The 11,306-nt window shown below is 36.1% G+C and overlaps 1 non-coding gene across 1 annotated transcript; it reads right to left on the bottom strand.

Annotated features, from left to right (window-relative positions):
- Positions 1-1,269: 1,269 nt before the first annotated feature.
- On the bottom strand, positions 1,270-1,406 carry LOC147405885 (small nucleolar RNA Z247). Its single transcript, XR_015177180.1, has one exon. It is a non-coding gene; the product is annotated as a small nucleolar RNA Z247 (small nucleolar RNA).
- Positions 1,407-11,306: the final 9,900 nt, after the last annotated feature.

The raw sequence follows: 11,306 nt of genomic DNA, 5'->3' as shown, positions 1-11,306 counted from the left end.
CAACAATATGACGATGCTTACATTCTACTACCCCATTTTGTTTTGTAGTGTGGGGACATGTAATGCGATGGTGGATGTCATTGAGAGATAAAAAAATACGAAAGGGATTGCTCGTGAATTCAACCTCTATCAGTTTAGAGATATTTAATATTGGCATTCAAGAGATTTTCAACATAAGTTTTAAATTTAATAAAGGTAGCACGAACTTGAGATTTCAACTAAAGAGGAAAAAACCAACAAAATTTACTCTAGTCATCAACAATTGAAAAATAATACCGAAAGCCATTATTTGAAACAATGGGAAAAGGTCCGTATAAATCACAATGCAAAAATTCTAAAGGAGAACTAGAAACAGATGATAAAAGACTAATTTGGAGCTTTTACCAAGCTGACACGCATGACACATGGACTCTTGATGCAAACAACCTTTAAAAGGAAGAGCTTTCTTTGCAATATGACGTTGAAGCGTACGCTTAGCCAGATGCCCTAAGAGAAAATGCTACTGATGAGGAGTCACACGTTCACCGACAAGAGTTTGAAAAGATGCAAATTTATTTGGAAGTTTTCGATTTATTGGAAGAACATATAGTCCATTTTTAGTCTGGCCTTGAAACATGATCCTCCCATTGTTGATTTCCTTAACACAAAAAAATGAAAGATAAAATTCAAATTAACAATCATTATCGGTAGTAAACTGATGAACTGATAAGAGATTTTTTGTAATTTGAGAAACATACAAAACATTACGTAACTCAGAAGTAGAATTCGAAGTAGAAATAGTAGAAGAACCAAAATGAGAAATGGGAAGAGCAACACCATTACCTACAGACACGTGGTCAGGTCCAATGTAATCAGATTGGAGAGACAAATTAGATAGATCATGTGTAATATGTTGATTAGCTCTAGTATCTGGGTACCAAGCATTATTAGGTGGTGAGTGGAAAGCTGCATAAAGAGCCTTAAGCTGATTTGGAATTCCACGTCCTTGATATGAATGATCAAGGCGATGGTAAACAATCAAGGGTAGAGTGCCCAACTTTGTTACAAATTTGGCAAAGAAGATGAGTAGAAATCAAATTGGTATGTGGTTATCTAACATGTTGACCGCCATTAGCATTGCGACCTTTTCCATGACCACAACCTCTACTAAATGAGTGAGAGGCCCCTCGACCAGAGTGGTTCCCACGTTCTGAATGTAAGGGAGAATAGTTAGCCACAGAGGCAGTAGCTTCAGTTGCATTCGTTGAAAAAGAGCTTGTGATACGAATTTATTCACTAATCAAAGAACCATAGAGTTCTCTCATAGTAATGGGTGGTTTTTTATGAGAAACAGAGGTAACAAATGGACCATATTCAAGACCAAGTCCTTCCAAGACATGTGTGACAAGATCAAAGTCATCAATTGGTTTGCCTACAACAGCTAGTTTATCAGCAGTAATCTTGAACTTGTGTTTGCGATTGAGATAAAAACATCGTCTCAAGAGCGACCCACACAGATCGTAAGTCACATAGCCCGACAACTAGGGCTAGAATACCTTTTGTCAGCCTGGCATTGATCCAGCTTAGAAGAAATTGATCTTGCTTTTGCCAAGCAAGATAAGCATCATTGACTTGATGAGGTTGCAATCCACTATCTGCAGTTGTCAAGGTAAACTTGGGAGGACATGAGGTTGTGCCATCAATAAAACCGACAAGAACATTACTTTTTAAAATTGGCAAAAATTGTGATTTCCACTAAAGATAGTTGTTATGATCAAGTTTTATGCTAATAAGATGAGAAATGTTTGGCATTTGGGAAAGAGATGAACGATTCTTGGTAGGAGGAGATTTAGTGATGTAAGAAGAGGCATCCATATGCAGAGTTCTGTTAATGAAAATGGATCAAGAAACGTATCAAACGTTTGTTGCTCTGATACCATAAAAGGATTGTATTACAACTCACTAAGTGATTAGAGTCACAACAAAATATATAAAGATACAAAACAAATTTGTTGCAAATCTGTTACAGATTTACATTGATTTGTTAACTCCTAAAATATTGGTATTCCTGAAATAAAGGAGGAGCTGAAGATTTTCTGTTAAGGCTAAGATTTGGAGAATCAATAATCCTATGATAGGATTCTGTAGTTGATTCTGCAGGTGTGCTATTAAACGAATCGAATATTTCTTGAAAGAAAGATCTGATTTAGCAATGATGATGAGTCTTACCAAAGAATCAAAGGCACCAGTCATTTCTTCCACCTCCGATTATCGATTCAAATAGCAATCTTGGTGAAGTATATGTTTTGAACATCAGAGAGAGTGTGTGAGGTATTTTTTTCTTGTTGCCCCTTCAGCACATATGAAAAGAAGATAGAAAAAGAAAAAAAAAAATTGTTTGCTAATAGCACACCACGCACAATGGTGCTGTTTTTTTTATTTTTTTATTTTTTTGCTATTTTTTCTTTGAAATCCCTCCTCATCACGCACAACAACAACAACAAAAAAAAAACAAATTTTCTATTACTAAGCACATCACTTACCCATAAAAACAAACAATTTCTTTTCATAACCCACCACCCATGCATAGTAACGCGCTAAAATTTTTTCATCCAAAAAGTTTTTCTAAAAAAAATCCATGGCTCCTTATTTCAACCCCCATCATTCGATCCTCAATTCATTAACTTTTTGAACTCTTGAATTATTTATGATCATCACAAGTGACCCTCAATGGATCATAAAAGATATCAAAAATAAAATACCCAAAATCTAATCAAATGATTCACAATCAAGCCAAAAGAATAAAAATAAAAAATAAAAAATAAAAACACATACCATATATATGAAAATGCCAAGACGTTTTAAATAACCAACAATGTAACTCAACCTAAACAAAGACTAGAAAACTCTAATACCACTGTATGTCTACTTTTTTTTCCACAATAAAATTCAGAACATAGTTCTCAAAAGAGCTTTGTCACCAAAGAAAATGATGACAAAAGCAATCGATTAGAAAAAAGAGAGAGCTCACATCCTTAACTTGTGTAGTTCGTTTGCACCATGTGCAAAGACGGAGCATACGGAGTGCAACTTAGTAAGGATAGAAAGAGAAAAAAGAGAGAGCTCACATCCCTCACACTCAACGATCATTGACAACAAAAATTACTTGAATAATCTTATCCCTCTTTTCCGATCACAATTGGACCCAGTTTAGAGTAGCAATGAACTTCAAGGATTAAGAATATAACATAGCCTTTTTAAATGAAAGAGGAAAAATAATCATCACATCTAACATTTGAGACAAAATAAGTATCAAATGGAACTTACGTGTGAACCCCCCAATGGAGTAATCATGCTAGTATAATATGAATATGTTCTAGCCGTCACAAATCTAAAAGGTTAACCAAACAAATTTTGTTAAAAAGCAAGTTTGAAACCAAATAACCATCTTAGCCCAATTGATGGCTCAGAAGGATCACTAACTTTCTTCCGTAGATAGATCATTGAAGCAAAATTAATTATGGTTGGAATGTGAAATTAACCAAAAGTATGTCACCTACGTCAGTTGTCTATTTATAGCCTGCTTCTTTCATCACAGATGATGATCCTTTGTAATTTGACCACGTACTTTCTGTTTTTTGGTATTGTTTATGCATACATCTACGACTTACATAGATTCTTTTTCTACACTCCAACCATCTAAAAATTATAGTAATAGATCTTACAAACCAAGTCTACAATAAATAAATGTCAAAATCTCCATTGTAGATGTGTACAAATCAAGAAGCAACAACCTTGAAATGTTACATCTAAATAACAATGAAAACACGGCATTACTTGTAATCTATTGAATAACAGAGGTGTTAATTGTTCAAGAGAATCCAAATAGTTCTTTCATACAAATAAGGAACACTAAAAGAAGAAAAAACAGCATAGCCCAAATTAAGAATTGGCAAGAGATTGAACAAAGTAGTTAAATAACACCAACCTGGCAGTGGCATGGCAGACATTTAGAGTTTTATCACCCATTTTCAGACCTTTAAGAGCAGCACAAGCAATCCCTAGAAATAGTTAAAGACAAGAAGTGTTATAGCATAAGCATGAAGAAGTAAAATGACTAGAAGACATACTGATTTCCAACCATCCTACAAATTGTCTATGTTTTGTTTTTTTATATTTATCTTCTATTTTCTGTATAACAAAATGAACAAGGCTAGGAGACGCAGCAAACAATGCATATATGAATTGCAAAAGCATTGGGAAGAAAGATTGAGAAAAATGGAGCAAAGAATGCATACATATCTTACAAACCATCACACTAACAATTGGACTCCCTACCCACAAAATAGAATACAAAGGACTTCATAAATTGCCAATACTCATCTTCAAACTTCCAAGTTAAAAAAAAAAAGTCTTCATGAATGCATGAGATTTTGGTATGCAGTTGGATTCACAGCTGATGTGGCAAGAGTGGAAAGAATGCAGAACCATAGATCTTTTTCATCGAGATACAGTTATGTGCCCTTGCCACATAGCCACATACCAAAACCGCGTGCATTCAGCAATAAAAAAAAAAAAAAACATATACCCTGATTTCCAGCCACAAGATTATTCAAGCTTGCAACGTAAATTGATATTTTAGAAAGATCATAAAGTATTGGCTAGAGGTGGAAAAAGAGATTAAAAGAGTATCACTTTCGGTAATTTTCTTATCTAAGTGTCCTTACTTGTTGAAATTGATGAAGAAAGAATTATTAAAGTAAGATACAATTGTTAAGAATTTAATAATAATAGATAAATAAATAAACTGTGAGTAGTCTCTTTTTGAAACCATTAAGGGTACCTCAAAATAATCTAAAGGTTACATTTGAAAATCCCCTTATCCTATTCATAGTGGTTATAATTCTTATTTTCATAGGAATCGAACTAGAACAAATTCATTGCAACCTATACTTGTCTTCCTATGTAATCTTTACTCCCAGTAGTATAACAAGATTTATACATACATTTCTTGTTTCCAAATATTGGGAACTACTTTCAAGTTTCAACACTATAAAAGCCCTCTTTGTCATAGACTCAATCACAATCCAGCATACTTAGAGGAAAAATTTTAAGGGACAACTTCTACAAATTAATTAAGCATAGCAGTTTGGGAATAAATAAAGGACTGAAAAAACTGCACATCAAATCATAAAAAAGAACTCCAACTAAATGAGTTTGATTCATAAGAAATCGGATTCCCAAAAAATTATAAAAAGAAAAAAATGAGTTAATTTGTACTAAACTATGATGAAGTGTTTACCTAATAAATTTTCAGATAGATCACAAAACATGAATGAGTATAGATTGCAACAATAATCTAGCAACACAGAAAGGGGTATACAAATAGATTAACATGAAAGATATCATATATATGATATAATATGAAAATTAAGAATAGCTTATAGAAGTAACTCAACTCATGCTAAATTTTTTCATGCAATTCCATGATTCAAAAAGCATTATCTAACAAACTAAAAAAAAAGAGGGAGAGATCATTTTCACTTTTGAAAAAAACTAGCCTTAAATTGGATTAAAAAACTTTGAATCCCTAATTTCTAACAAAATTACATTGATAGTCAATTAAAAAAACCATATGGCACCAAAAAAAGAAAAAAAAAACCAAATTTTACAATTTGATTGGATTTCCATGATTTGATCAGGTTGTTCCAACAAAAAAATAATCTAAAAATTGAAAAAGAGATATTGAACTTACATATCAGGATATCCAAGGGCATCGTCAGTCGCCTCTCGTTCCTGAAACTTATTTTTCTTCGATTGGTTAGTTGTGTTTCAGACTTGGAGACAACGTAGATGTGAAGAGGTCAGACTTTGTTATTCTATAGCCCGATTCTTCAGGGTAGTTCGAGTAGTTGTTGCGTTTGAGTAGGTCTTAGTTGTTACCACGTCTCTAGGCTATAAACGTGGTTTGTTTTGCTTATGTTATTATATGTAAGGCATTATAAAAACCTGTTGAAGTTTCAATAAAAGACAGGCCATTCCCAGAACTGTTAGCTTTTGTTAGTGTTCTCTGTGTTCAATTTAACATCTGGTATCAGAGCTCATATCATAGGGGCCTGATTGATACTTAAGTTTGAGTGTAAACACGAGAGAAAGTGAAGAAACATAAAAGGGTGTAGATGGCAGCAGAGAAGGAATCTATGTTGAGTATTCCTAAATCCGATGGTGATTATGAGCATTGGGCTATGCTCATGGAGAATTTGCTTCGCTCGAAGGAATGGTGGCCGTTGGTGGAGACAGGAGTCATAGAACCAGCCAGAGGAGAGGTTCTTAATGGCGCACAGAGAACAGATCTTGCAGAGAAGAAACTGAAGGATCTAAAGGTAAAGAATTACCTTTTCCAGGCCATAGATAAGACTACTTTGAAAACCATTCTTCAGAAGGACACAGCCAAGCAGATTTGGGATTCGATGAAAATAAGATATCAAGGGAATGAGAAAGTCATAAATGCGCAGCTGCAGACACTCAGAAGAGATTTCGAGGTGCTCGAGATGAAGTTAGGAGAATCAATCAATGATTACTTCTCAATAGTGATGATTGTTGCAAATAATATGCGCAATTTGGGAGAAGATATGCAGGATGCAAAGATTGTTGAAAAGGTACTGCACTCTCTGTTTGAGAAATACAATTATATTGTATGTTCAATTGAAGAGTCGAAGAATATCAGAGCTTGTCAGTTAATGAATTATAAAGCTCTTTGTTAGTTCATGAGCAAAAATTTCAGAGGCATTCAAGTGGGGAAGAACAAGCACTCAAAGTCACTCATGTCGAAGGTTATAATGCAAGAAAGCGTGGAAGAACAATTTTTCGAGGAGGAAGGGGCAGAGGAAGAGGCCGACAGACCTATGACAAAGCTACGATTGAGTGTTACAAATGTCACCAGCTTTGACATTATCAATATGATTCTCCAATGTGGGAAAAGAAGGCTAACTATGTGGAGTTTGATGAGTCAGAGGAACTACTGCTTATGGCATATGTGGAAATGAACGGAGGTAATCGAAATAATTTATGGTTCCTTGATTCTGGTTATAGTAACCATATGTGCGGTGATCGCTCTTTGTTTTGTGATTTGGATGAGAGTTTCACACAAATTTTGAGGCTCGAAAATAATATGAGGATGAATGTGGTTGGGAAAGGGAATGTGAGACTGTTTCTGGAGAGCACTAGTCATGTTATCACAGAGGTCTTCTATGTGCCTGAGTTAAAGAATCATCTTCTTAGCATTGGTCAGTTGTAGGAGAAAGGACTAGCTGTGCTACTTAAATCCAACAAATGTCAAATTTACCATCCCTCAAGAGGCTTGATCATCAAAACCGACATGACTGCGAATAGAATGTTCATATTGCTATCCGAGTCACAGCCAGCAGAGAAACACGTAAATAATGAGGTATGCTTGCAAGCGACAACTCAAGACATGACTGATCTTTGGCACAGGAGGTACGGTCACCTTGGTTACCAAAGCTTCAAAACATTACAGCACAAAGGAATGGTGAGGGGTTTGCCTAAGATCAGTGATACCAGGGCTGTGTGTACTGATTACTTAAAAGGAAAGCAACATCGAGACTCTTTTCCAAAGAAGAGTGCATGGAGAGCTTTTCAAAAACTTGAACTCATTCATGCCGATATATGTGGGCCTGTTACTCCCATTTCAAACAGCCACAAGAGGTACCTAATCTACTTTATTGATGATTATAGTAGAAAAGCTTGGGTACATTTTCTGATTGATAAGTCAGATGCATTTACCTCTTTCAAGTTATTTAAGAGTTGTGTAGAAAAAGAAACAGGTCTTGGTATTAAGTGCTTAAGAACAGACCGTGGTGGGGAATTTACTTCGAATGAGTTTAATGATTTCTGTAAAGAGAATGGAATTAAAAGGCAATTGACTGCAGCATACACGCCGCAGCAAAATGGTGTCGCAGAAAGAAAAAATCGGACAGGGATGAATATGGTGAGGAGTTTGTTGTCTGAGAAAGGTGTCCCAAAGATCTTTTGGTCGGAGGCGGTCAACTGGAGTTTCTATGTCCTAAACATGAGCCCCACTTTATCCGTCATAGACATGACACCGGAAGAGGTGTGGAGTGGAGTTAAACCTTCAGTAGCGTATTTCAGAGTTTTCGGAAGTGTTGCACATGCTCATGTTCAAGATGCACGAAGAACGAAGCTGGAAGACAAAAGTCGGAGTTGTGTTCTATTGGGAGTGAGTGAAGAATCGAAGGCCTATCGACTTTATGATCCTGTTTTGAAGAAGGTAGTAATTAGTCGGGATGTTGTCTTTGAGGAAGATAAGAAATGGAACTGGGATGAAAGTTTTGAAGAGGAGATTGCTCTTGATTTGGAGTGGGGTGACGATGAGGAGTTGAATATTTCGAATGAGTCAGAAGACGAGAATGCAGGAAGCAATGAAATGAAGAAGTTGCACCAAACGTTGTGAACCCAGAAACTCCTGGACCTCTTGGACCTTCAAGTGTGAGATCGAGCTCAAGGGTCATAAGAACCCCTGTGTGGATGGGAGAATATGTCTCAGGAGAAGAGCTTTCTGATGAAGATGCTGAGGCTAACTGGGCACTTCTTGCCAATACCGATCCAACGAGTTATGAGGAAGCAGCAGTTGATGCAAGATGGAGAGAGGTTATGGATTCGGAGATAAACGCCATTAAGAAAAATAATACATGGTACTTGACGGAGCTGCCAGCAGGTGCTAGAAGGATTGGGGTTAAATGGGTTTACAAAACGAAGGTAAATGAGCACGGTGAGGTAGAAAGATACAAAGCCCGCTTGGTTGCCAAGGGCTACGCACAGAAGTACGGCATTGACTATGAAGAAGTGTATGCACTAGTGTCACGTATGGACATTGTTCGAATGTTTCTTGCTTGAGCTACACAAAGAGGCTGGTATGTTTATCAACTCGATGTTAAATAAGCTTTTCTTCATGGAAACTTGACAGAAGATGTTTATGTCGATCAACCAAGAGGCTATGAGGTGAAAACTGCAATGCACAAAGTCTATAAGCTCAATAAAGCATTGTATGGGCTCAAGCAGGCGCCGAGGGCATGGTTTAGCCACATTGAAGCTTATTTTTTGAACGAAGGGTTTGAGAAGTGTGAAAGTGAACAAACACTCTTCACCAAGGTCAACAAACAAGGTAAACTGTTGGTTATTAGCCTTTATGTTGATGACTTGATTTATGCTGGAGATGATGAGAATATGGTTGTTGAATTTAAGAGATCAATGATGAAGGAATTTCACATGTCGGACCTTGGTAAAATGAGGTTCTTTCTTGGAATAGAAGTTTTGCAGCTTAGTGGAGGAATTTTTATTCATCAGAAGAAATATGTGCTGGAAGTTCTAAAGAAATTTGGAATGGAACAATGAAACTCTGTTCAAAATCCAATCTGCCCAGGTTCCAAGATTTTTCGAGATGATAATGGAGTAGAGGTAGATGGTTCTTATTACAGACAATTGGTGGTTAGCATGATGTATATGAAAGCCACGAGACTGGATATTATGTATGCAGTCAGTTTGATCAGTAAATACATGTCGAAACCAACGGAGCTTCATCTCTTGGCTGCCAAACGAATTCTACGTTATCTACAAGGAACTTCTAGCTTTGGACTATTGTATAAGAAGGATGGGAATAAGGAGCTAATTGGATTCACTGATAGTGATTATGCTGGTGATGTGGAAGATAGGAAAAGCACCTCAGGCTATGCCTTTGTCTTAAGCTCAGCTGTAGTAGCTTGGTCCTCACGCAAGCAACCGATTGTTGCCTTAAGCACAACCGAAGCAGAGTATGTGGCTGCTACTGCATGTTCAACTCAAGCAGTATGGATGAAGAGGGTGCTGGAGAAGTTGGGATATGAAGGAAATGAGAGCACTGTCATTTTTTGTGACAATAGCTCAACTATTAAGCTAGCCAAGAATCCTGTCTTACATGGTAGAAGCAAACATATTCAGGTACAATTTCATTTCCTTCGTGACCTTACAAATGATGGAGTTGTGCATTTGAAACATTGTGGTACACATGATCAAGTGGCTAATGTGTTCACCAAGCCACTGAAATTGGAGTCTTTTCAAATAATGAGATAGCAGCTTGGAGTTTGTGATGCATCTGTGATAAACTAGTTGTTTAGACAGTCTAGTTTAGGGGAGGGAATGAAGAGGTCAGACTTTGTTATTCTGTAGCCCGATTCTTCAGGGTAGTTCGGGTAGTTGTTGCGTTTGAGTAGGTCTTAATTGTTACCACGTCTCTAGGCTATAAACGTGGTTTGTTTTGCTTATGTTATTATTTGTAAGGCTTTATAAAAGCCTGTTGAAGTTTCAATAAAAGACAGGCCATTCCTAGAACTGTTAGCTTCTGTTAGTGTTCTCTGTGTTCAATTTAACAAGATGAAATTCAAAGAAGTGTAGATAAGAAAACAGAGCAAAAACAACTTAGTCATGGGGGATTTCATCAAATCTTCGTCTACTTCAGAATCAATGCGAAACTAGCTGAGGTGATCGATTAATGGATGGAACAAGAACCCTAATTTGAAGAGTTTATTTATTAATCGTATCAGTTAAGAACCCTAAATTGCAGAGATTTATCTAGATCTGTAAAATCCCGAATTTTTAATTCATATCTTGAGGAACAAATAAATAGTGGAATTTTAAGAAAATCTTGAAAGTGGGACTTAGGGTAAAACTGTGGGACCTTGTTTTGATCATTTTTAATGGAATCTGATCTCACCATTAGATTCAAAATGATCGAAAAATATAGTTTAGCCTGTAAGCACGCTCAAATGCGAGTCCGAATATAAAAGTTGCAAAATCCTCGATTACCGGGTCGGACCAGGCTAAAACAGTAACTTTTTGTTGGAGTAATAATTTTTAAAATTCGATCATACCATTGGTTTCATAACGAAAAATTATTCAACATAGACTATTTATTTGTCATTTTCGGAGATCAGGAAGTTGAATTATCGCCAAAAACGAAAACGACATCAAGTTTATGGGTCACGTCAGGCCAAAAATGTAAATTTTTGATGGAGACATAATTTGTAGAAATTGACTATACCATTAGATCCGGAATGAAAAATTAGGCGAAATAGAGTATTCGTTTGTCAGTTTTGGAGACCGAATGACCAAGTTATCGTCGATCAAAACAATAGGCGAAATACCGAATTCGTCCCAAATATTATATAAATAATATTTAATTTTTTTTTTAATCTCATCTTCCCCACTCGTCCAAACAGTGCGAAAAAAAAAAAAACGAAAAAAAAAAAAATATA

Source organism: Akebia trifoliata, chromosome 3 (genome assembly GCF_017979445.1).
Source record: "Akebia trifoliata isolate Shusen 1 chromosome 3, ASM1797944v1, whole genome shotgun sequence".
NCBI classification, from domain to species: domain Eukaryota; kingdom Viridiplantae; phylum Streptophyta; class Magnoliopsida; order Ranunculales; family Lardizabalaceae; genus Akebia; species Akebia trifoliata.
This window is presented reverse-complemented; position numbering and strand designations above follow the sequence as displayed.